Here is a 27954-nt window from a genome sequence, read left to right as displayed (position 1 = left end):
AAGAAATGAACCTGCAATACATTTACTTTTCCCTGGACGGCCCCGCCAAAACGTGGTATGAAAACCATGAGACGACACTGACCGCCTGGGAGTTTCTGAAGAATGAGTTGCTCAGGACCTTCACCAGCATCAATCGAAAAGAAAGTGCCCAGCTACTGCTAGAATCGAGGACCCAACAGCCCAATGAGACCCTAAACGTGTACGTCGAAGAAGTGAAACGTCTTTTTCGGCGAGCGGTTTTTTTCTATGCTGAGGGGTGCTATATACATCTTCATTTAAAGTGTAGTTTGTCTCTTCAAGTTTTTGCCATGTGCTTCGAATAGCGACCACTAAATGTGGCGTGTTACATAATGAGTGCTTTATTGAAATACTAATGCGTTCTTCGTAGTGTGACATTTACAAAAGCGCCAGGCGGAAAATGATAGAATAATTGAGACAAGTAATTTCAAATGGTAATAGTAGAGAAATACAATAAATCCTATTCATCTGCTTATCGGCAATCCCCAATAATGTGTACAATTCTTTTCTATTCGTGCACCATGCTGAAGAACGAGCAAGAATGTGCACCAGTGCGACGTATCGAACATACCTCAACTCCCTGGTAGACAATGAATCCGAGGTTCACAATTTTTCCTCCTTCATGCTGCAGAGTTACAAAAAAGCAATAATAATGAACTCATAAATATGTACCACGAAATGTTGTGAACTGTAAACATGTCACACCTGCACCTGAAGGCGCAGATTGAATCTCACTTGTTTGAATTCATTCAGTATCAGTCAGGTCGCGGACAGCTTCAGCGCCGCTCAAGTAGAATACGAAGTTGTTTAGGGCGTACAAGGTATGCTCACTCGAAGTAGCGTCACTCTGTAGAACGCTGCGTTTCTGAACGGGCAGTGGTCACTATACAATGCGCTTCGTAAAAGTTGAGCGCGGAAAACGCCCCAGCAGATCAGGTGCATGCTCTATTCGTATCAATGAAAAACGGAAATGAGCAAAAAACTATTGTTGTGGTTTAACCTCACGAAATCACATTATGAATTTGAGAGACGCCAAAGTGAGGGACTTCTGCAATTTCGACCTTCCGTGGGGTTTTTTAAAGTGACCCTGAATCTACGCATATGGGCCTCAATCATTTTCAAACTAGGAAAAAAATGTAAGAGGCGAAAGTTTAAATGAGCTTCCCAGCTTACCACCTTACTTCCTCAATTTTACACTATAAATTTGCCTACTTAGTTGAAATGCACTGGTCGCCACTACTCCCCATCAACCAACGCGTGTTTCGAGAGGCTTCTGCCCCATTTTCCATTTCTCTCTTTCTCAGTGCTTCTAGGCTATGCCCTATTCTCCCTTCCTCTTCACCATCCCAGCTCTTTTCCCCACGCACACTTTACTTTTCCACCATGCACCTTCCTACTCTTTATACTATTCAAGGCAATATTATGCTTTAGTAGGGTGTTGACACAAGCATCAACCACACAGTGCCCCATAATTTTATAATGTTATTGGCTATTTATTGATTATGGAGTGGCGCCACATGCTTTACAGGCATGCTGAGCCCTATTGCTCGACAAATATATCTTTTTCGAGAAGAACAAATCAATGTGCGTAGTGTTGTTCGAGACGTCCGGCCTGTTCGGGGGTGGCTTGGACTTTCGGACGCTTGTGTGTTTTCACCGGACTTCAAAGATGTGTTGGACTGTGTGAAATGCTGTTCTACACATGTGTGCATTAAAGCATATTGTCTAAACGACAAATTGTAATTGAATATATGACGATATCTGAACCTATTATTTTCATGCATTAAAAAACCCCGAAGTTTACGACCGTTTGCTTTTGGATCGAAGGCACGAGGATTCTGTGACCACCTCGTGAAATTTTTTTTTTGGTGAGCGTTTTTCCACATAAGATATGGCTAATATTATCATGAGTGAGAATCCTGACCTTTTTTACATTAAACTAAAAGCTAATACTATAAAAAAGTCATGATTTCCTTCACACTACGTCCGAGATATTCATGTGTAATTCGTCACACGGAACTGGAAGGATACCTAATCAGGTGTAAATGGTATATAATGAAGCCAGTCTTTCTTTCGATGTGTAACCATATTTTGGCGTTATAACAACCCTATCAGAAACTCTGTTATCGCAGACTTTTGATCCAATTACTTGACATGATAGCGTTAAACAGCTCGAATCACATATTTTTAATAATGGCTGTCCTCTTCGTTGGTTATGAGCAAAGTCTCATCATTTTATACGAAATACAAACATCGAGACACAAGTTAGTAGCAAAAGAATAAATAAGTGATCTGGGCAGAAAGGAAACGTGTAAAAATGGTTGTTTCAGCTACAATAACCTGCAACCTAAGGGTGCTGTTAGCTAGACGATCCGTAATGCGTTTAGTGTCTTCTTGGCTTGTGCTTCGAATGACAGCTTCTCGGAGGCATCCAGAATTGTTTTCTTAAGACAACCAGTACTTCCACGAAAGGTCACGTGGTAATGAAGGTTAAGAAAAGAAAATATATCCATTAACGTTGAGAGGCGTGGTTCGGTGAGCTTATACCCAGTAAAACAAGTAAACGCGGTGAATTCAGAGTGGGGGCGGGGGCGCACCAGACCAGTGCCCTTCTCCCCCGAATCTTTACACAGAAAAATGCTAAAAGAACACAAGGTCTGATTAGGGTGACGCAAATGTTCACTGCTGCCACCACCACCAATGTTCGTACTACTGTTGAGCTAAATAGAAAAAAAACAATAAAAACTACCTAGAGAAAAAAGGGAATTGAACCAAGTCTTCTGCACGGTAGCCCAGAGCTCTGCCACTGAGCTACACCGGTGCTTTGAAGTGCTTTGCAAGCTGACCCTATTCAGGCTTCATATCAGGTATGGAATAGCATTACCATGAGTAATATATAAGTTTGCAACAATAAAGGAAAACTCTTTACAAAACAAAAAACACAAGAAGGCCTGCATAGAACAAGCAGCACTGTCACAGCGAAAGCTGGAAAAGTGGTATTGGAGAGCCTTTTTTTAACACTCTTTGGGTAGCTGCTGCAAACACACATGCAGGCTACCCACTACGACAGTTCTCATTATAGATATAGATCTTAAACTTGCGGCCCACACCGACAATAGAGGATAGGCGTAAAATCGGGCTGTTTAACATAAACGAATATATATATATATATATATATATATATATATATATATATATATATATATATATATATATATATATATATATATATATATATATATATATATATATATATATATATATATATATATATATATATATATGTCTTTATTTACATACTATCTAAAAGAATATTAACAGAAATATTGAATTTTGTCAATTATTTTGGCGAGAAATATGAATGAATGAGTTCCTACTGAACGTACAATAAATGAAAGAGGGCATTCATTGTGTCTTCCTTTGTCATTCTTTGAATAAGCGGGGTAAGGAACTCTGTGCTATTGTTTGGGGGGTGAAGCTGCCTATGGCGTAGGTTGTGCGCCCACGATGTATGAGCAGTAATAGTAGTAGTAGTAGTAGTCCAGCCGTACTTGTAGCCACCTTGACGGCCGGACAAGAGGAGCAGCACGTGCGCATTCTTTTGAATTGAGGAGGAACCCCACGCACGTTAATCATGAATAAAAGGATAGTTGTTTCTGATGAAATAACTTACAGATACGAGTATTGTTCACTTGATCTTCAAAAAACTTGGCCTGAATTTGATCCTCACAAAAGGAAGGTATATCAGAAGGGTGGACTTTTAGCACTATCTGACCACAAATGGTTGCCACGCCAAACTCGCTGGGCGTAACCTCCTTGGTTTTAACAAGGTTTAGCGAGTGTTGGGCCACAGTGTCATGAATATAGGGAACTAGCATATAGCCATGAACAATAGGCGGTGGAAGTTGTGAAGTAGACACGAAGCGCGGGCTGTAAGAAAGTGCGCGAGTGCTACCTCTCATTTACTCCTTGAAATGTCCGATGGAGGTCGGTACACAAGTATGGTCATTATACGATGAAAAGATGCGAGATGGAGGTACTTGGAGTGTTTACTAGGTGGACCGACAGACAGATAGACAGATACATGGACGGACGCATGGATGAATATATGGAAGGGCGGACGCATGGATAGATGGACGCATGGACGGACGCCTGGACGAACGCAGGGATGGAAGCATATATGGACGCTCAGACGAACGCATGCATGGACGCATGAACGCTTCGCCCCACTCATCATCATGCGCCCCGTAAATATGCTGTAATTTTTCGTTCTGTGGCGAACGGTAAGGAATAATTAGGCGGCCAGAAGCTTTCGTGGTCCTCCAAAGTGAGTATGCTCCGCAGCTCATAGATAAACAAGATCAAGCTTTTGTAAAGGGCCAGAGGTTTCTATGGCCCACTTCTTGCACAATTCGTATTATTATACACCTGGCTGCCCCTTTGTTGTTCTAAAATGCTTCATTACTTTTGTAATGCGATTCCCTTCCCACCAGTTTAAAAGAAGCTCCAAGCATCGGCATGGCTCAGTGCTAGAATACCGAGCTGGCACGCACGGGGCCAAATTCAAATCACCTAATGTCTCTAATGCTTTATACTATTCCTATTTCATGCGATAGTGGTTATGGACACCGGCGGTTGCATACAACTATGGTGCGCACGCGTCTGCTGTTGTGATCTCATAACAACTTTCACTTTAGAAAGCCTTGTTGGTGTTCCTGTTCACTTATTGCTTGGCAGAAAATTGAGTGGATTTTTAAAATAGTATGCAGCTTTAGAATAACAGAGGTTATATAATGTAAAGACTGCAGATTATCTCGGAAGTTTTTGTGCTTGACCTCCGCTGTAATTCTGGTGTAGTTCTTCAACGTCGTCATCACTGCATCCAACAAGTGCCCTTAACGACTTACGTGTATGTACAGAGTACCACGCTTTTACGAAGGATAATGAACAGTGGCATTGCTGACGCTTTGCGCTGCACAAAATGTTTCCAAATTGATGGTTTAATTTGCACCTTGCAATTGCGCTTGTAGTACTTAGTGTAAAAAAGGCACCAAAAATATCATTTTTATAGCTTTCGGTTATATAGACCGTGCTGCATGTTCCCTTCCGGCATGATAGCTGTTTTTGTTCAGCCGTGGCATACAGACCCGGAAACGACACTCAACAACATTTGCCTGCCCGCCTTCCACTTCAGATAAAGCGGTAGCCCTTTTTCACCCAACCCCCTTTCCCGAAAAATTCCTGCCCATTCCCATGCGCAAAATAAATAAAGCTCACCGATATATACACACACACTCTCTCTCTCCCCCCTCTCTCTCTCTCTATATATATATATAAATATATATATATATATATATATGTATATGTATGTGTGTGTATATATATATATATATATATATATATATATATATATATATACAGGTATAGATATAATAAAATAGAGGTGTTGTACGTCGAGAAAGGTTCAGACGTAGCTTGGCAAAATGTCCTTTATCAAGCAGGTCTCGCTAATGGCGAGCGGCGTGCGCGAGCTACTACTGCAGCCACCGATCATCTTCGTCTTCATTACCAGCAGAGCGTCTGTTATTCAGGTTGATTACAATTACTCCCCACGAAATAAGGAGCCGTCCTGGCGACCTATGGACAAGTACACACGGGAGAGTCGTAGCAGGGCTTATGTCTCGAGACGTGGACAATTTCCTGGCCACGACGACGTTGGTCAGAAGATGGTTCCAGTGGCTCGTTGAGGTAATTCACCGGTGACGTTTTTTGTAGCACACGATATGGGCCGTGTTACTTGGGGACCAACTTGGTAGAAAGGTCAGGTGTAGCAGAAGAGACATGCAGCCAGACGAGTGAACCTGGATGGTAGGAAGTAGTGTTATTTGATGCGTCATGGTGGTGCTTTTGGCGTCCTTGGTCTTGGGTTGTGAATGATCTTGCCATTTGGCGGCATTCTTCAGCGTATGTAGCGGTTTGAGACAAAGTCGTGGACTCTGAGGAGTCAGGTATGTACAAAAGAATGGTGTCCATAGTGCAAGAAGGTTCGCGTCCGAAAAGAGGAAAAAAAGGAGAGAACCCAGTAGTGCTTTGAATGGCGGTATTATAAGCGAACGTGACAAACAGAGCACTCGGTCCCAATTGGAATGGTCTGACGAGATATACATAGACAGCATGTCACCAAGGGTGCGGTTGAAGCGCTCTGTCATTTCATTGGTCTGGGGATGATAGGCGCTTGTAGTGCGGTGAACGACGTGGCAGTCACGCAGCAATGCTGTGATGAAGTCTGACAAGAATACGCGAGCACGATCGCTCAGTAACTCCCGAGGTGCTCCATGACGTAATACGATGTTGTGAAGAACGAAAGTCGCAACGTCTTTTGCTGTAGACGAGGGAGGGGATGAAGTTTCGGCATATCGCGTGAGATGGTCGACGGCAACTATGATCCAGCGGTTACCGTAAGCAGTGTTGGGAAGGGGACCATAGATATCGATGCCGACGTGGTCGAATGGTCAAGATGGGCATGGTAAGGGTAGCAAGGTACCGCTAGCGTGATGAGGGGGAGTTTTTTGTCTCTGGCACGTCGAGCAGGCCCGAACGTACTGTCGTATAAAACGGTACATGCCACGCCAGTGATATCGGAGACGTATGTGAGAATAGGTCTTCAGGAAACCTGAGTGGCCTCATTGGGGGTCGTAATGAAACGTGGAACAAATTTCGGATCGCAGATGACGTGGAATCACGAGTAGCCACTGACGTCCACCGGGTGCGTAGTTGCGTCGGTACAGCCCGTCGTCGCGAGTGGCGAAGTGCTAGACTTGCCGACGCAACGTGCGAGAAGCGGGGAAGCCGTCCGCCCAGCCAGGATGTCTAGAATCGAAGCAACCCAAGGGTCCTTGCGTTGCTCAGATGGCATGTCGGCGATGGTGACGGCAGTGGCATCACAGGTTAGACTTTCGCAGCAGTCCGGGTCAGGGGGTAGTGGCGAACGCGATAGGGCGTCTGCGTCCGAATGTTTCTGGCCGGAGCGATAGACCACGCGAATGTTATATTCTTGGAGGCGTAATGCCCATCGGGCGAGGCGACCGCTTGCATCCTTCAGTGACAACAACCAGCAGAGGGTTAGGTGGTCAGTCATGACTTCAAAAGGGCGCCCGTACACGTAAGGTCGAAATTAATCTATCGCCGAAATAATGGCGAGGCATTTTTTTTCAGTGACAGAATAGTTGGTTTCGGCTTTGCTAAGAGTTCGGCTTGCCTAGGCAACCACGTACTCTTGGAAGCCGTCTTCTGTGCAAGAATAGCGCCTAGCCCGACACCACTTATAGAGTGTACTAGAACTTTTGAGTGGCGCGACCAAAACGCTCTCCGCTTGCTTTCTCCATCCCCAACTTGCGGCAAAAGTAGCGGCGGCGCTGCCATCGCCCAATCTCCCCACTTGGTTTACTCGGCTGGCTCGGCGGCATGGCCGGCATCTCGGTTTTATTCGGGAAATGACAAAGAAGCAGCGTCTAAACCATTGTTACGCGCCAGGTTGCAGAACTGGATATCTGCGTGTGCAACAAAGTCGGAAGTTATCGCTTTTTAAGGCCCCGAAAGACGAAGAACGACGACTTCTTTGAGAGCGGAACCTCCATCGGCTTGACAAGCCACTTGACGCCGATTTTCCTGTGTGCGAGTTACATTTCGAACCGCATTTCATTGTGAGAGACTACGTACATGTTATCAATGGTGTTCAAGTCCGAATTCCTAGGGGAACGCCAACACTTGCCCCTGATGGAGTCCCGACCGTCTTGCCCAAACTGCCTGCATATTGACGCTCAAAACTCCAGCTCCGCGGACCCAAACAATTGAATTGATTTATTTGTGGGGTTTAACGTCCCAAAACCACCATATGATTATGAGAGACGTCGTAGTGGAGGGCTCCGGAAATTTTGACCACCTGGGGTTCTTTAACGTGCACCCAAATCTGAGCACACAGGCCTACAACATTTCCGCCTCCATCGAAAATGCAGCCGCCGCAGCCGGGATTCGATCCCGCGTCCTGCGGGTAAGCAGTCGAGTACCTTAGCCACTAGACCACCGCGGCGGGGTCCGCGGACCCAAACAAAGCGGCGGAATCAGTGTGTGCCGGCTGAGAATGACAACAGAAAACGGCGACGCATTAGCACTCCTGCACAGCTCCTTGTGGATACCAACGGTGCAATTAAGATTATCAATAGTTACGACTTCGCTTTGCATTATGGGTGCGTTTTTTAAACTCTCAAAATCTTCCACTACTATGTTTCACTTAAGACATTCTTCTGCAGTATTACGTATTTGCATTTCCGTGGGTCCTACAACAATGAATCTATTCCCATATTTCAAAACCAAAAAGAGGTTTGGAATAACTCTGCTGTTCTTCAAATAATATTGCACGCAGCCACAAGCAACGAGCCTTTTATTTGAGTCCAGCTTTGGTGTTTTACGTGGAATCGACCAAGAGTTCTTCGTTTTGTGTGCAGCATATTCCTTTTCTTTTTTTTTTGAATGGGGGGGGGGGGGCGCTTTCGGTGTGTACCGGTCAGCTGGTTTCTTGTATAAAATATGTACACTTTAAAATTTTTAAAAACGCGCTCGCTATATTGTACAATGTGCTATGCTGCTTCGGGCTGCAGTGCGGTCAGCAGCAACTTCAATACCAATAATGTCAAATAACCTTTATTTGCGCGGAAAAGGGGAGGTATGTGAACAAGAAAAAAAAGAGGGAGAACATCTTCACACTAGGCGCGACAGAGAGGTACCAACACGTACGCGGAACGCCTGTCAGCCATCCACCCGAGAAGATTGGTCGACGCCAGCGCCACCGCTTCATTCCACGCCGAAACGGCCGCTCCCAGGCAGCCGCTCGCGCCACTCAAAAGCTTCTAGTACACTCTACCACTAGCGTCGGTGTGGATCTCTGTGGGTGCCGATGGGTCGTAGTGTCGCAGAATAGGGGGCGACGTGAGGAGGCGGCGCAGTTCATTGAAAGAGTCGTCACAGGTGGCAGTCCAGGCTGAAAGGTCTCTAGAGCCGGCGAGGAGCTTGGTCAAAGGAGCCATGATCGACGCAATATTGCGGACGAAGCGCCGGAAGTAAGAGCAAAAGCCTATGAAGCTTCGGAGCTCTTTCATAGTGGTCGGTTTGGGAAACGCTGAAACGGCTGTAAGTTTGGCAGGGTCAGGAAGAATGCCGTCTTTTGAAACCACGTGGCCAAGAATTGTAAGCTTTCAAGCGGCGAAATTGCACTTCTTCAGATTCAGTTGCAGCCCCGCGGCAGAAATACACGCGAGGACTTTCTCGAGGTGGGTTAAATGGATTGCGAAATCAGTTGAAAAGACGACAATATCATCTAAATAACAAAGACAAATGTTCTATTTGAGGCCTCGAAGGATAGAGTCCATCATTCGCTCGAAAGTAGCTGGCGCGTTGCAGAGGCCAAAGGGCATGACTGTGAATTCGTAAAGCCCGTCGGGCGTGATGAAAGCAGTTTTTTCACGATCGGCCTCTGCCATGGGTACCTGCCAGTATCCAGAGCGCATATCTAAAGAAGAGAAAAATTCGGCTCCCTGTAGGCAGTGCAAGGCATCGTCAATGCGTGGCAGTGGATAGACATCCTTGCACGTGATTGGTTGAGACGCCGGTAGTCCACGCAAAACCTGATGGATCCGTCCTTCTTCTTCACCAACACAACTGTAGAGGCCCAGGGACTGTTTGATGGTTCGATTATGCCACGTGTCAGCATGTCGTCAACCTGTTCATTGATGGCACGGCGTTCGGTAGTTGACACACGATTTGGACGCTGCCGTAATGGCGTCTCTTGACCGGTATCTATACGGTGAACAACAGATGAGGCTCGACCTAAGGAAGGCTGATTGTAGTCAAACGAGGCTCTAAAATGCTGTAGGAGCTTGATCAGCTGTTTCTGCTGCCCATGCGTGAGGTTACAATCAATGGACTTGCGGAATACATCCATAGGTCCAATGGCGTCAGTTGCGGGTGTAATGGCACAAGTCAGTAAAAATGGCTTGTCTGGATAGATCGGGTCTTCGAAAATACAATTTAAGGTCTCGAGGCTTCCCAGACACTCACCGCGTAGCAGGATGTATGGACAAGCAGAAACGTTGCACGCATGAAGTACCGCCGAACAATTGGAAAAGTTGATGACGTCAAACGGGAGGACGATGGTTCGGTGCTGCACACTAGCTATAGTTGGTTGGAACAGGAGCGTCGAGTTAGTGGCAGCAGGGGAAAACACAGGCACTAGGACGGCGGACAACGGCCCGATGCGGACGTCAGCTGCGGCAAACACTTTCGAGGGACTGTGGTGGTCGATATCAAGGCACGGATTCGTCAACGTGAGTTCAGCACGAGCGCAGTCGACGAGGGCCTGATGGGTAGAATAGAAATCCCATCCTAGTATGACGTCGTAAGATGAACCTGGGAGAACAACAAAGTTGACGGCGTACCAAACATCTTGAATAAGAACGCGTGTTGTTCACTGAGCTGTCGGCGTGATGAAATGGGAGGTGGCTGTACGCAGAGCAAGATTCGTAAGCGGCGTTGTAACTTTTCTCAAATCGCGACACAGTTTTTCACTAATTACAGAAACGACGACGCCTGTGTCGACAAGGGCACGTACAGCAACACCGTCTACTAGCACATCAATTTTGTTGGTCGGACAAAGAGGAGGTCTTAGAAAGTTCGACGACAACGCAGTTCTTGCCTCAGGAACTGCGGCTGTCAGTTTTCCTCTCGAGCGGGGCTCGTGCGCCGAAGCATCGGAGAGACAGATCGGCGACGGGGTGGTAATGACCGGCGAGAATCGACTGGGCGTCGTGGGGACAATGAGTCGGTGTTAGGAGAAGATGGTCGCTGGGGATTCTGGGCAGCTTGGTAATTTGCAGAATTCCCATGGTCTGGAGGCTGGAAGTTGCGACGGCGACAGTAGCGTGCTATATGTCCCACGAAACCGCATGCGAAACAGATGGGTCAATTATCCAATGTGCGCCATGGGTTAACGACAGAACATGCAGGGGGCGAAACGGGATGGGGTGCCGTGTATGTAGGCAGCGTCGTAGGGTAGGAGGACCCGGTGCCCCGGTATGCGCCAGAGATAGGTGAGGCTGGGGTTCTAGCAACGACGGCAGCGTAGGTCAGCGGCGTAGGGACAGATGGCGATGGAGGCAGTGCCTGCGTGACCTGTGTCTCGGTGACCTGGCGTAGACGTGGGTCTAACGAGGTCACTGGCGCGGATGCTTCGGCCACAAGAGAAAGCTGACGCCCGACTTCCTCACGAATGAATAGCTTGATTTGGGGCAGTAAGACGGTGTGATCAGCAGCGACGTCGTGTACGAGGGCGGAAACTTCAGCCGTATCTTCTGCGGCCCTGCACGTCGAGACACGCTGCTTACGCAACTCGTCGTACTCTTGACAGAGCTGGACAACATAGGTGACGGTCTGTGGATTTCTAGCGACGAGCATCTGGAAGGTGTCGTCGTCAACTCCTTTGATGATGTGCTTGATTTTGTCGCGTTCGGTTAGAGATTCATCGACGCGCTTGCAAAGAGACAAGACATCTTCAATGTAACTCGTAAAGGTCTCGTCCCTGCGGTGGACTCGACTACGGAGACGCTGTTCCGCGCGAAGCCGGCGCACGGCGGGACGACCGCAGACCGCGGCGATGGTGGCCTTAAAGGCGGACCAGTTGATAATTTCGCCTTCGTGGTTCTTGAACCAGAGGCTGGCCACATCAACGAGGTAAAAGCGCACGTTTGTGAGCTGGTCGCAGGCGTTCCACTTGTTGGAAGCACTTACGATTTCGTACTCGACGAGCCAGTCCTCGACGTTTTGTTCGTCGTTGCCGCGAAAAATTGGTAGGTCGCGTTGCCGAAGCGCGCCACTACCGTAGACTGTCGTTGGTAAAGCAGCTTGAGAAGGGCCAGGAGTAGTCATGGTGAATGGTGAGGGTAGCGTCCGATTGCGAAGTTCCAGGTTGATGGGAACTCCGGCTCCTCCACCACTTAAAATAGAGGTGTTGTACGTCGAGAAAGGTTCAGACGTAGCTTGGCAAAATGTCCTTTATCAGGTAGGTCTGGCTAATGGCAAGCGGCGTGCGCGAGCTACTACTGCAGCCACCAATCATCATCGTCATCTACATTACCAGCAGAGCGTCCGTTATTCAGGTTCATTACAATATATATATATATATATATATATATATATATATATATTTATATATTTATATATATATATAAAGAAAGGGAAGAAATGAAAATGCGTGCAGGCGTAAGAACAGGATAAGTGCGTTGTTGTAAAGAAAGCGACTTCGTAGTCATTCGTGCCACAATAGGAAAAGAAAAGGGTTCAGTTTTTGGCTACATACCTTTGTCCTAGCTTGTGTTACAAGAACCCGCATTCCTTCTGTACTTTGTCGAGGCCTCATGTGCTCGTAGACGTACCGTGCTACGGCTTGATTCTCAAATCTGTTCGGATCTCTGTCTTCTATCCACCGACCGACTTCGAAGCTTCCTTTGATAAAGCTCAGTATCAATGTGATGACCAGCACTGAAGTGTCAGCTGTAGCCATATCCTGGTATGAGAAACCCACAGTTGCCATAAGAATCAGGTTTTGCCTCCTGATGGGTGCTTCTCTTCATAGATGGTACTTTAGCGGTGATACACCGTGAGATTTCCAGCAAGTGCCCCCCGAATAAGAAAATGCCTACCCAAATGCCAATGGTAACTTCTAGTTCCCATGATTTTCAAGTAAAACTACCACGCCTCGTCCTCCCTCTTTTCTTACACACCGTGGATATGCATCACGTTATTATAACAGTTGCCTGCTTGAATTTTATCCAATCCTACTTATTATCCTGATCTCATATGCCTGCACCAGGTGATTGTTTCAAGAGTCACTTGTGTTCTGCTTAGTGACTGCATTATAAACATAGCGCACTGCTCCCTTGGTGGCTCTCAAGTATCTGAATCGAAAGAAAAGTCATCGACACCTGCGTCATGAGGTCGTACACAAATGCCGTAAGCAGCTAAACGCCAGTCTTTTGGCACCTCTTGTTGTTTGCATCAGTTGCGTTAGCTCATCATCGAAAGTGATTCCACTAAAACAGTCACAGAATAATCAGAATTACGAATGAATGATTCGATAACTAAAAATGTAATGAAATTGGAAGAATAGAAGCAGCTGGAAATTTGCTGCATGCTCCTCAAAAACAAATGATTTCCAAGGATAAACAATTAAGGAAGAACCGATAAATACAAGTAAACATAGGGCAATTATGACCTGTAACAATTGTTACTTCTACAAGCCCCTACTATGTCTCTTCTAGTTAGCAATTGACATATTTCTCCAACGTGGCCGTGTCAGCTGAGTGAGCTTCGTGGTTTCGACAGCTTGATTACAGATTTTGCGGCGAGAGAACGAGACGTGCAAAACTCCCTTCAATTCATAAACTTGAAAGCACGGCTGACAATGCTTAGTATGTCGAAGTCAGTGGTACAGATCTGAACTTAGGTGATAAACAAAAAATCTTAAGAATGGCGGCGAACGAAACTGGCTAAGGCACGTGAAATAAAAGGGTACTTGTTTGGGCAAGTGGGAAGCTTTTACGTTATTGTTACGTTATTAACCAGTGCTTAACAGATGCACACTTTGGATAATAGACTTGACCTACAAAAGCACAATTTTTCAATGATGTTTTGACTGAGGGAAGTCACGGCATCCATTATCTGCAGGCACCAATTCTTGTCAGTAAAATAGAACTTAATTTTGACTGTGTTCGGTTGGGTTATTGTCCTGAAGTTGCCTTCTGTGAGAGCTACAAGAGTTTTTATGAAGACCACGTACAATACGCTGTTAGTTTGTGGACGAGAACAATCTGGTAATCTGGTCGAATTTGTTTCTGTTTCTAGAAGGCACCCCCTTGCTCCAATCGGCAGGCTCTTTGAGTTCCTCAAAAAACGGGTTCAGCACTTGTTTCGCATTTGACGGTAAGCATTTAGAGGTCTGTTTCCATCAGCGCTTATGCTTACAATAGAAACATTTAGTCAGAGCATTTTATATCACACAAACCAGCATCTACTTAAGGCGAAGAATGTATCTTTGCAGCGCGTATTGTGGCCCTTGTTTTCCTAAAAGCAACAAACAAACCTGCAGTTTTCAGTCGTAATTATAATGACAAACAATACTGTGGTCTGTTTTATAGGCTTTGCTAACTAAGTTGTTTCACAAACCTGCAGATGTACATAAGCTTGTCATCTTCCTCTCCTGGAGAGCCCACTAGTCCACCAACGTTTCCGATCTCAATATCTTACTATCCAGCCCAATATAAGAACAGAGTGTATGTATTCTATTTGCCGTATGAAAACTAAAGATTTAATAAATTAGAAAAGTTATATAGTACAATTATTTTCACCATACCCATTGCATTCTAAGTAACGCAAAAGTATTTGCCGACAAATAGAAAGAAATATGCTGGTATAGGTAACAAAATTGTGCCTCATTCATTGGTATAGTCACAGTTATCCTTTATTCAATGTTAAAGTGCCTTAAGAAAAACAATTCGCGAAGCTGAGTTCTGTGAGCACAAACTCAAGTGTATGCGCACTTCTATCTGGCAAGTGGGCGCATACGTGCAAGCACTGCAGGTACAATAATGATGCAGACAATAGAGATAAGCACGTAAGTCGTTGAAATCAACTGTGCTTGCATTAAACACTCTAAAGTAAGAACAATGTTGTTTGATGTAATGTATATTAGAGTGTATTCTCGAATCGCTACCAATAGCAAAGCTAAACACTGGTTTCCAGAAGTTTGAGGTAAAGGGTGGTATTGAACCATACTTGAGTCATGTTCCTGAGTTGAGTTCAGAGTTTCTGCACTAATTATTTGAAGTTTTCGGGACAAAATTTTAAGAGCACTTGTTTGGTTCTCTCGGTTTAGCGCTATTGTAAGAAACGTGCTACATACCACTCAGTGTAGATCGGCTCTTTCGAACAGCTTTGCGTAGTTAGACAATATGTTTCGCGTGTATTTTTAGTAGACGTGTCTCGGAATGGGAAGTACAAAAATAGCTGAATAGATTGCTGCCTCATGATCTAAATTTATGGCAGCTGCGTCTGGAACTGTGCACAATTGAGACATATCTAATAGGTTGCGGTGCCGAAGCAACCCGCCATTGGCAAAGCGTCAACCAGGCCAATGTCGAACGCCGTGATGTCAACCCTCAGTGCCTGCATCAGTACTGAACTGCTGAGTCATGTTTGTCGAGAGGAAGCACCTCCCCCGCAAACGTGATCTCGTAGGCTTTTAAACAAATGTCTCGCGTAGTTGATGAGAAACCGCTGATCTGCTATAGTACTATTTCGAAAAAGCCAGCCATGGTACAACTAGCTATGTTGTTCACTACCTGCATGTAACTGACTGTGTCAGACTCGCGAAGCCATGTTCCACTATTTCGCAAAAGCATTTGTCAAAATACTTGGTGGGCATCTGCTACGAAGTCTTGGTTCTTTATATATAAATTACGGCATCTTAACATTCAATAAACTAATAACATTCAATAATCTAAAACTCTTCACAGCTTCTGACAACAATAAGGTATCTGCTGCTATCCTCATAAGCTCAGGCGTCCCTGAAGGACCCATACTTTGCCCATTTATGTTTGTCACTTTCATTGATGACTTCACAATATATGCCTTCTATAAAATCTACACCTTTCAAAATGATTGCAAAAGTTTTTGTGAACTTTCTTTCCTGAAATCTCAAACGTTCAATTTGCAAAAGGTTACACCAAGAATGATGCAACATTTAGGCGAAGGTAACCTAGCTCAAATGACTGTATCACTCTACTTTCAGTGCCGTGACAAAGTAAATATTTTGTTATACGAAATTTGTACCGTGGAAGATTAACTTGTTGCTTCTTCCACATACCTCACCGTTTGAAGTTATTTAACCTCGGCAGCGCACATCACTTGCTTGATTTCACTCCACTCGCTAAAAACACGCTTGTGTGTCTATTACGTCATTTGCATTATGTTCCTCAAAACGCGACACAATTGCTTGTGATTTTTTCAGTACGACGAAATTGAAAATTCACATCCGCCAATTTAGACCCGCACCAAATATAATTCTTGCACTAACTTTACCCATGAATAACCTAAAGATCGAGCTGAAAGATTTACTCATTTGAAGTAGTTATATAGCATCAGTAGATTAGCACGGAATATGAAATTTTGAAGGTGATTACTAGCATGACACTGCCGTACTACAATTAGGAATCTTTTTCACAAGGCTGTTTCAAATCTTCCTCGAAAGGCCATCATACACCAACTCCCCCCGTGTTCTGAATTCGTCCACCTTGTCCTGCAGCAAGACTCTGAAATGTTTTTCAAAAGACGCCACAGCTATAGCCAGTTTCTTAAAATTTGTCACAATTAGTTTGCGACTAATGAAATAAGACGTGACTTCAGGTTTTTTTTTTGTTTGTGCACTCACCTATTTATGGTCGATTGAAAGTAATCTTCAAGAAGTAAGTATGAAATTATATAAATTATGTACTGGTGCCTAAAACCGTGAAATAAGGCACACAGCTTCACAATCAACGAACAGCATTCCGTGCCCAGTATGGGACCTCAAAGAGTCATCGACTATTCGGTCGCCCGTTCGCTGAAATTTTGGCGCTCATTGCGTTCGTATCGTCAAGACGCTGTCTGTCGCCGCAGCATCCCGCGTTCGCTGGCTCAACTCGAGCCTTGTTTGCATGCCCCGATAGTGAAGAATAAAAAGCAGCAACTGATCAAGGTGTGGTAGTTGTCATTGACTGTCGCTTTGGGTTCATTTAGAAGCAGCAGATGCGGCTATTTTGCGCAAATAAACAATCATTGAAGCTCCCCTTCCTCCCTTTCCTCATTATTTCTTTGCAAAAATATCCGCATCTGTGGGTTTTAACTAAACAATAATAAACCCTTCGAAGTCACCTTTTTCCATCAGTCATAAAATAATTTACTTTAAAACCAGGGCAACTTTAGGTCACAGTAATTAGGTGCACGCATTGATGCCTAATGATAGGTCAGCCAAACGTAAAACAAAATGCTGTTAACGCACGACAAACAACAGCAGATAGCTAAAATTCCTGATGTCCTACACTTTCGCCTCACTCATAATAAGCCCATATGGTGGTTTTGCGACGTAAACCTTTCATATTATGTTCACATTGACAAAACGTAGCACTTGCAAGGGTTCCGAAAAAGTGTCAAAAAGTTACCTCAATTCGTAATTCGGGTGTAAATAGTGTTTTTTATACCAGAGAAGGGCCGAGAAAAATGTTACTTATTGTAGATTTATTGTTAAACAATGACAACTAAAATCTTTACGGAATTTGAACGAGACTCTACATTTATTTAGTGTCGTCTTTGCTTCGGAAAAAGAAGTGTCTGAAATCAATCAATCAGTCTCACTTTTATTAACATAAGTAATAATTACAAACTGGCTAGACCATTAGCCTATATTGGTTGTTTGTCGGTTTCTATCAGAGTACAAAACAGAATAACAGAACATTACAAAGGCAGATTTTATATTGACTGCAGAACAGGGTATTTCTGGGCCAACAGCGATTAGCACACCCCCGCCCCGGCTGCATTTGCGGTCGGTGCGGAATAACTGATAATCGGGTAAGTCCAAGAGCACTTCTGCGTCAGTAACTTCATCGGTTAGCCAAGTTTATGTTAGTACCAAAATATTACTGTTGGAAGACGCCACAACGTTCGACAAGAGTTGGCACTTTGGCATGAGACTATGAACATTAGTAAAGATAACAGAAAAAGAAAGTTCATTACGTGTTTTGATTTGGCGGTGGTGCGGTTTAGTCTGCGGGCGCGGTGATCGCTATGCGACTTCTGTAACCGATTATGATCCGTGGTCAGAAATGTAGTGTTTGCAACCCATATACAAAGTTTTGTAACAGATCTGAAATTTACATGATTTCTGCCTAGCGAACGCAATGAGAGGACGGCGGGAAGTACGAACTGAGAGGGAATAATCTTCGCCAATGCAGAAATCTGTTCCTTTCAACTTTTTGGCATTTGAGAGGGTGTTTTGTTAGGTTTTGCAGAATGTGAACCTGACAATTATCGAGCGGCAACGATAGTTGGTGTGGCAGCCGAGGCGATGCACTCGGTCAATTTCTTTTGGCTCAATTTTTATTTTCAAGTGTTCAAGACAGTGATTATAGATAAGTTCTTCTGTTTCAATATTTGTTTCTTTGGCGTTAGTATGTGGAAGGTTATAGAAGATTAAGTTGTTGCGGCGTGACCGGTTTTCTGCGTCATCCAACCGTTTTTCAAGTTCGGTAACTAAGTGCGTGGTTACGGTAGTGTCGGCTTGAATTGCGGCAATGTCAGCTCGTATGGGCAAAATATTTTGGTAATGGCGTTCTACTTTGGTCATACGCTTTCCTAGATCCGACAATGTTTTGTTAGTATGAGGAGCGTCTCTCATAATCAAATTGTGGTTTTGGGACGTTAAACCCCACAAATAAATCAATCGGTTGTGAGGAGTTCCTGCTTTACTTCTTCAAAATCGGATATTTGTTTTGTCCAGCGCTAATCTTTCCGAGTTCTGCGAGAATTTAGTTCATTTCCGAACCAGGGTTAGTTTCAACGTCCCCAGATAACAACAACAGCACAGAGTAAACCACATATAAACACTCGGCAATGATTGCGACAAGACGCTGTGGGCCCGGCAGCTGGACTAGAAAGTAATCACTTGATTTTTTTGCGTAAAGACTGCTGTGCTTACTAACCTGCATTGTTGGGAGGAACGGGTAAGCGAACTGCATTGTGTCACAGCTGCCAAGCCCACAAACTGACGCCGGTGACCGTTCGCGACATATAGGTGCTCGGAGTGGTGATGTTGACTTCGATGGGGCTGTTCAAGGAGAAGTGGGTGAGGAGTAGTCTAGCCACGGCGCTGGCAACAAAGTCGGAGCGGTTGCGGAGGGGGGCGGGACAGTGCCTGCTTAGCCATTGCCAGGCAGGAAGGTGCAGTTTGATGATGTGTCCAACGAAGTGATTGCCAGGCCGGGCATCAGCAGGCAAGCGACAGTTACAAGGAACACCTGCATTGTTGGGAGGAACGGGTAAGCAAACTGCTTTGTGTCACAGCTGCCAAGCCCACAAGCTGACGCCGGTGACTATTGGCGATATATAGATGCTTGGAGTGGTGATGTTGACTTCGATGGGGCTGTCCAAGGTGAAGTAGGTGAGGAGTAGTCTAGCCACGGCGCTGGCAACAACGTCGGAGCGGTAGCGGAGGAGGGCGGGACAGTGCCTGCTTAGCCATTGCCAGGCAGGAAGGTGCAGTTTGATGATGGGTCCAACGAAGTGATTGCCAGGCCGGGCATCAGCAGGCAAGTGACAGTAACAAGAAACACCTGCATTGTTGGGAGGAACGGGTAAGCGAACTGCATTGTGTCACAGCTGCCAAGCCCACAAGCTGACGCCGGTGACCATTGGCGATATATAGGTGCTCGCAGTGGTGATGTTGACTTCGATGGGGCTGTCCAAGGTGAAGTAGGTGAGAAGTAGTCTAGCCACGGCGCTGGCAACAACGTCGGAGCGGCAGCAGAGAGGGGCGGGACAGTGCCTTCTTAGCCATTGCCAGGCAGGAAGGTGCAGTTTGATGATGTGTCCAACGAAGTGATTGCCAGGCCGTGCATCCATAGGCAAGCGACATTTACAAGGAACACCTGCATTGTTGGGAGGAACGGTTAAGCGAACTGCATTGTGTCACAGCTGCCAAACCCACAAGCTGAAGCCGGTGAGTATTGGTGATATATAGATGCTTGGAGTGGTGATGTTGACTTCGATGGGGCTGTCCAAGGTGAAGTAGGTAAGGAGTAGTCTAGCCACGGCGCTGGCAACTACGTCGGAGCGGTAGCAAAGAGGGGCGGGACAGTGCCTTCTTAGCCATTGCCAGGCAGGAATGTGCAGTTTGATGATGGGTCCAACGAAGTGATTGCCAGGCCGGGCATCAGCAGGCAAGCGACAGTTACAAGGAACACCTGCATTGTTGGGAGGAACGGGTAAGCGAACTTCATTGTGTCACAGCTGCCAAGCCCACAAGCTGACGCCGGTGACCATTGGCGATATATAGGTGCTCGGAGTGGTGATGTTGACTTCGATGGGGCTGTTCAAGGAGAAGTGGGTGAGGAGTAGTCTAGCCACGGCGCTGGCAACAACGTCGGAGCGGTTGCGGAGGGGGGCGGGACAGTGCCTGCTTAGCCATTGCCAGGCAGGAAGGTGCAGTTTGATGATGTGTCCAACGAAGTGATTGCCAGGCCGGGCATCAGCAGGCAAGCGACAGTTACAAGGAACACCTGCATTGTTGGGAGGAACGGGTAAGCAAACTGCATTGTGTCACAGCTGCCAAGCCCACAAGCTGACACCAGTGACTATTGGCGATATATATCTGCTTGGAGTGGTGATGTTGACTTCGATGGGGCTCTCCAAGGTGAAGTAGGTGAGGAGTAGTCTAGCCACGGCGCTGGCAACAACGTCGGAGCGGTAGCGGAGGAGGGCGGGACAGTGCCTGCTTAGCCATTGCCAGGCAGGAAGGTGCAGTTTGATGATGGGTCCAACGAAGTGATTGCCAGGCCGGGCATCAGCAGGCAAGTGACAGTAACAAGAAACACCTGCATTGTTGGGAGGAACGGGTAAGCGAACTGCATTGTGTCCCAGCTGCCAAGCCCACAAGCTGACGCCGGTGTTCATTGGCGATATATAGGTGCTCGGAGTGGTGATGATGACTTCGATGGGGCTGTCCAAGGTGAAGTGAGTGAGGAGTAGTCTAGCCACGGCGCTGGCAACAACTTCGGAGCGGTAGCGGAGGGGGGTGGGACAGTGCCTGCTTAGCCATTGCCAGGCAGGAAGGTGCAGTTTGATGATGGGTCCAACGAATTGATTGCCAAGCCGTGCATCAATAGGCAAGCGACATTTACAAGGAACACCTGCATTGTTGGGAGGAACGGTTAAGCGAACTGCATTGTGTCACAGCTGCCAAGCCCACAAGCTGACGCCGGTGACCATTGGCGATATATAGGTGCTCCGAGTGGTGATGTTGACTTCGATGGGGCTGTCCAACGTGATGTGGGGGAGGAGTAGTCTAGCTGCGGCGCTGGCAACAGCTTCGGAGCGGTAGCAGAGGGGGGCGGGACAGTGCCTGCTTCGCCATTGCCAGACAGCAAGGTGCAGTTTGATGATGTGTCCAACGAAGTGATTGCCAGGCCGGGCATCAGCAGACGAGCGACAGTTACAAGGAACACCTGCATTATTGCGAGGAACGTGTAAGCGAACTGCATTGTGTCACAGCTGCCAGGCCCACCCACTAATGTCAAGGCCGCCTGGCCTGACATTAGGCAATGCGGGGCTGATGAATTGCTTAAGGGAAGTGGCTCAGCGGCGGCAATGTATCAGCAAGGCTGCTGCCGCGTGCCATGTTGTCCCTAATCTATATCCGTCCTAGGGATGCCCGCAGAAGCAATTCTGTTGACAGCCACAAAGGATGCCATCTCGCTCACTTGTCAACATGCGGCACGCATTCAGATACACTGACACACAGCATGCTCCCAACTTCGACAAGACTACCCGAAATACTGGTTGTATCAATAAGCGCGAAAGGTCATTACACCATTTCGCAGTCAACGTGTCTCGTTTACAGCGTCTTGAAGAACCACGACACGTCACCGGCTACCTTTGCCACAACTAAAGGGAGATCATCGCCAGCATGAGATGTGTCTTTGCCGAAACGCTGCCTGCCACGTAATTGTGGAGCATGCACTGTATCTCCAGGTGGCACATGTGATCCCGGAATGGCGCGGAATTTTTCAAATCATTGGGGTTCAGGGACAGTGGAGACAAAATATACTTCAAACGAGTAGAAATTATCATCAGGAGGCTAATTATTGGTGGCTACAATCAAGGCGCGAGTGAAATTCAATCCTTACACACAAAATGATATTACCTTACTTCATAACTTGGCGGCATGAGCCAACCCCCGATCTAAAGGGCCCAGTCGGATACATACATACATACATACATACATACATACATACATACATACATACATACATACATACATACATACATACATACATACATACATACATACATACATACATACATACATACATACATACATACATACATACATACATACGTCCGTCCGTCCGTCCGTCCGTTTGTCCATCCATCCATCCATCCATCCATTCATCCATCCACACTCCTCTTCTGGTTTCATGTTCCGGTGCGCAGTGATGAACACCAGGCACGGAAAGAACAAGAAGCGGAATTGTTGTGGCCCGACACGGAGGCGGACTGTAGGTCCTCCTCCAGAAAACTAAAGAAAAATGAACTCTGCCGCTGGAAGTGGCGTTTCTGTTATTCGCTGCTAAAAGCAACTAAAGCCAAATTATTCCTACAGCATTTTATCGCACCGCCTGCCAATCGAAACCTACAAGACAACTTCGCTGCAAGACGCACTACTGACACAAAGTAACAGAAGCGGAGCTAGCCAGCGCAAACGTGATGCGATGTCGCAACATAACCTTTTCGCAATTCGATGAACCACCTAGTTGCACAGGCTTATAAACGAGCTTATTGAGGTGTAACCCTGAACATGCGTGCTACATGGTCGTATTTAGTTCAGAAGGTTTAACAGCGGATCATAAGAAGGTCTATCTAGGTTTCTGCAGACGAAAACGTAGTCGGCACGCTCACTTTTATTTATAGTCAACTCAGTAGTAGTCACAAATCTTCGTTTCTTCGAGGAAGCGTTGCTGCAGCTTCCTTGCTTTGTCATTTGTTTTATATGGCCATGGGTCTAGTATTTTATCCAGCGCAAACGGCCGCTTAGGATCCAACGTATAGAGTTCCTGCTCGAGTCGCCTTCAGTGTGTGTCGTGTTTCGAACAGTCGAGCAAAAGGTGATAGATCCTCGTCGTCACGGCCGCATGAACGTACTGACGAAGTTGCACGCTTAATAAAGTGGGAAGTGCTTTGTGTAAGCAAATCACTTATATGGGCTCTTTTAAAGTCAAATTATCGTTCCCCTTAGCTTAGGGGCCACCGTAAACTTGTATACAAAAATACAAATCTATAACATGTCTCAGCGCAACTTATGTTCTGCTCGCGAATAAGAGCTCGCGGGCACTGGTGACGAATGCGGCGGAAGCAGGGATTAAACGAGCCGGCCACGTCTGTAGCAAAGAGACGATACACGCTAACATTACCCGAGTGTTAGGCCTACCTTTGATTGCCTCCCAGTCGGTAAGAAAACAGCCCGCCCATCCTATGTTGGTCAAGGAAACTTGACGATGAACATATCACACTGTTTATGTTAGAAGTAGCAATTACTGTTTCATTGGGGTGTCGTGTCCAGCCAAATAGTATGACGCTTTCAAACTATCCTTGTCACCAATATGTCGCATTTGTGTGGTCATCTTCAAAATGTTCCATATGCTGTCGGCTGATGTTGAATCGAACCAAGGGCCCAAGACCAGGTCTAAAGCTGAACCGTTTCCTGCAGCTATTTCACCAATACAGACATTAGAGTAGGGTCATATAGCCTTGTCAGTGCAGTTAGGCGATGCGATTGAAAAAATGACGGCTGCTGCGAACGAAAATGCTGTTTTAAACGATTGCATTGCCAAGCTTGAATCAGCGATTACATCAAGTTCTACAACTGTTACCACTACGGCTTAAAATGCCTTGCACCAAATTTGCGTCATTTGACTGAAATTATTTCCAGATGCAAAGATACATAAAACAGGCAGAGACGGTCTAACCTGTTTTTTTTCGAACTGAAGATAACTCCACCAAGGGCCGGGCAGCATATCGAAAAAGAATAATTGAATTCTCGTCTGAAAAGTTGAACATTTCTCAGACTTGCGCATAATTTGAATGTGCACACGGGTTTAGGAAATTCAGACCCATCAAAAAAGACTCATTTTAGATATCCATTGTGTATTCGTAACTTCCACCTAACATACGTAGTATTGAAGACTTCAAGCCCCTTTTAAAAACTTCTTCTGCACCAAAATCTAGTAATTGATACTCTTCCTTCACGTGCACCACCTTGGGGGGCGAAAACAGTGGTGATACATTTCTCGAGCATCTGCAAAAAAATTCAAAATAAATGTTACGTACTTAGCACAAATAAAATTGTGACAACGCTCCCTAGAAACAAAAAGCTTGTGGCACACAAAGCTTTACAAGAGTGTGTCTATTTTTTTTCACTGGCATAAGTACCGTGATTTGCCAGAGAGAGAGCCTGAATCAGGGACACGTGTTACTGTTTGTAATTTAGCATGACAAGTCGGAGTGCTTTTGTGGCAGTCACTGAACACGTTATTTGCTCGAATACATGAGCATATCTCAATATTCCTTTTCTTTATATCTTAACAAAATGTTTGTATTCGATATTTACCTTAATATTAGATCATTTTGGATACCATTTGGCACTGTTCAAATTGAATTCGAATGGAGAAAAAATATCATTATAGTCACAGAGCCGTTTTCATGTAGGCTATTTAACAACTACTATAAAACCTACATTATCCCTAATAAACAAAGCGCATGACGCAGCGCCTATATAGCGAAAGAAAATCGTGGAGGCAGCAACTGTGCGCTAGTTATCCGGGTAACGTAGTCCACATTATCTTTTCGGTACCACACATGTCACCGATGGCAGCCGTATTATCTCTTTGTCGAGGGGCCTTATAATCATTTACGTTTAAAATGTAGTTTGTCTCTACAACTTCTTGCCCTGTGCTTCGAATAGGGAACGCTAAATTAGGCATGTTACATAACGAGTGCCTTATTGAAATGCTAATGCGTTCTTCGTAGTATGACATTTTGAAAAGCTCCAGGTGGAATATGACAGAATAATTCGACGAAATAATTTTGAATAGCAATTAATAGAGAAATGAAATAAATCATATTCATTTGCTCATCAGTCATCGTCGATAACGTGAACAATTTATTTCTATTAGTGAACCATGCTAAAGAACGAGCCAAAATGTGCACCAGTGCGACGTATGGAACATACCTCAACTCCCTGGTAGACAATGAATCCGAGGTTCACCAGTTTTCCTCCTGCACGCTGCACAGTTAGAAAAATGCAATAAAAATTTACCCGTAATTACGTCCATGATTGTGAACTGTAAACACGCCACATCTGCACCTGAAGTCGCAGATTGAATCTTACTTGTTTAGAACAGTTTAGTATCAGTCAGGTCGCGGACAGCTTCAGCGCCGCTCACGTTGAACGCGAGACTTGAGGGCGTAGAAGGTATGCTCACTGGAGGTACCGTCACTCTGTAGATAGCTGTGTTTCTGAGCGGGCAATGGTCCTATACAATGCGCTTCATAAAGGTTGAGCGCAGAAAGTGCCCCAGAAGATCAGTGTGCATGCTTTATTTGTATCAATAAAAAACGAAAATGAGCAATAAACTGATGCTGTTGTTTAACCTCAAAAAATCGCAGTATGAATTTGAGAGACGCCTAAGTTAAGGGCTTGTGCAATTTTGACCTTCTATGGGGTTGTCTAGAGTTACCCTGAATTTACGGTTATGGGCCTCAATCATTTTCGATGTAGTAAAAAATGTAAGAGGTGAAAATTTAAATAAGCTTCGAAGCTTACCATCTTACTTCCTCGAACGTACACTGGCTATTTGCCTACATAGTTTGAATGCACCGGTCAGCGCTACTACCCGTCAACCGACGCGCGTTTCGAGATGCTTCTGCCCTGGTTTCCATTTCTCTCTTTCTCAATTTTTCTAGGCTATGCCTTATTCTCCCTTGCTCTTCACCATCACAGCTCTTCTCCCCCCGCACACTTTTCTTTTCCACCATGCACCTCTCTGCTTCCTATACTATAAGGCGATAATAGGCCTTAGTAGAGTGTCGAAACAAGCATACCACACAGTGCCACATGATTTTATTATGTTATTTGGTATTTATTCCTTATGGAGTGGTGTCACATGTTTTACAGGCATGCTGAGCCTCATTGCTCGACAAATGTATCTTTTTCGAGGAGAAATCAGTGTGCATAGTGTTGGTCGAGAGTTACGACCCTGTTCGGGGATGGCTTGGAATTTGGGACGCTTGTGTGTTTTCACCAAACATTAAAAGCTGTGTTGGGCTGTGTGACATTCTGTTTGACGCGTTTGTGCATGTAAGCGTAATGCCTAAACGAAAAATTGTATTGGAATATGTGATGATATTTCCTTCTATTATTTTCATGCATTGAAAAAAGGTTGTAGATAACCCGGAGTTTACGACCATTTGCTTCTGTATCGAAGGCACGCGGAATTTGAAACCACCTCGTGAAATATTTTTTTAGTTAGCGTTTTTCCCTAGTTCTCTTCTTACACTCTCTATTTCTCTCTCTCTTTTTCGAGAAATAACACAGGCCGGGCTATAGGAGTTTGTGTATGGATTCACCCAACCTTTGTGTCAGGTACCTGTTATTTCAGGTGATGATTTTGGGAAACGTTCCACATGTCATACGCTTTACGCCGATGTACAAGTGCATCACACTGAAAAAAAGAAAAAGATAGCGCTTGTTCGCCAGCGACCATGTCGGTGCTACCGGCTGATTGAGTGATAATTCCACCGATATAATTCCCCTTACAGTATTGCTAATAATATCTAGAGTGAGAATGCTGACTTTTTTTAATAAACTAAAAGCTAATACTATAAATTGTTATGTTCTCTTCACACTACGTACGAGATATTTATGTGTAGTTCGTCCCACTTAACTGAAAGAATACGTAATCAGGTGTGAATGCTATAATATGAATCGTGCCTTTTTTTCGTTGCGTAACCTTGTTTTGGCCTAATAACAACCCAATCATAAACTCTGTTACCGAATATTTTTTCTCCATTTATTCAACATGATAGTGTTAAAGAGCTCGAATCACATAATTTTATGGGTGGCTGTCTATTCGTTGGTTATGAGCAAAGACTCATCGTTTTAGAGGAAAGAACATTTGAGACACAAGTGTGTAGCAAAAGAAATAATAAATGAACTGGGCAACATAGAAGCGTGTAAAAAGTGTTGTTTCAGCTACGCCAGCTTCGCCAGACTTGGTTACAACCATCAGAAACATTTTAAACATTATCACAACTAAACTTTTGTGAAAAGTGGACCAATGACTTTTGTAGGTTAAACCAAATTCTCAATCGCATTCTTTTTGAATTGATAATGCCAGCACTGAGAAGTAGGAAGGAATTATGCACGCGTGCAGTATGCCTTTCTCGTCCATGATTCTCCTTTTTCGTGAGAAACTCAACACCAAACGCACTTCTAGTAACAGCTGTGCACAGCAAGTAAGTACTAACACTCACTCACCTTTGTGAAAAGAGTATTCCGAATCCAGAGTAATAACCACCAAAGCCACAGCGCTAACAACAAAATTGTGGCACGCACTATAATTGCAAGTTGACACGCTAGGCGAATCGCGAGAGGCATCTGAAGCAGAAAAGTATGTAGGCACAACATTCTATAAAGTTATAGTAAATTTGCGCACTGTAGTAATAGTTCCTCCACTCAAGTTTTAGAGCTGCCGCGACGCCATTAGCCACTGTCATAGCTCACGAAAAAACACCGTCGGATGCGAGGTCATCGCGTATTTCTCTCGCCAGACCCGCTTTGTAACGTACGTATACACTGCTAGGACGGTCGTTACCGCATCAAAAACATTGTCATTGAAGGGCTAGTGGTGTACTGTATCCATGGCTAAAGGCCACACTTGTGGTAAGAACGTAAAAAGAATATAAGCAAACGTTAACACAAAACAACTTAACGAGGTCGACGTGACCACAGAACACCTACCACGA

General features: G+C 45.2%; 1 long non-coding RNA gene across 1 annotated transcript; it reads right to left on the bottom strand.

The window, feature by feature from the left end:
- Positions 1–589: 589 nt before the first annotated feature.
- Positions 590–15191, bottom strand: LOC142768484 (uncharacterized). The gene is made up of 3 exons (XR_012885307.1): positions 15026–15191; positions 12425–12631; positions 590–643 (listed from the first exon to the last, which is right to left on the bottom strand). It is a non-coding gene; the product is annotated as an uncharacterized LOC142768484 (long non-coding RNA).
- Between the last annotated feature and the right edge of the window lie 12763 nt (positions 15192–27954).

The sequence above is a fragment of the Rhipicephalus microplus genome, chromosome 8, assembly GCF_043290135.1.
Source record: "Rhipicephalus microplus isolate Deutch F79 chromosome 8, USDA_Rmic, whole genome shotgun sequence".
NCBI classification, from domain to species: domain Eukaryota; kingdom Metazoa; phylum Arthropoda; class Arachnida; order Ixodida; family Ixodidae; genus Rhipicephalus; species Rhipicephalus microplus.
Note: the sequence above shows the minus strand (reverse complement) of the source record. Positions and strands in the feature narration are given on the sequence as shown.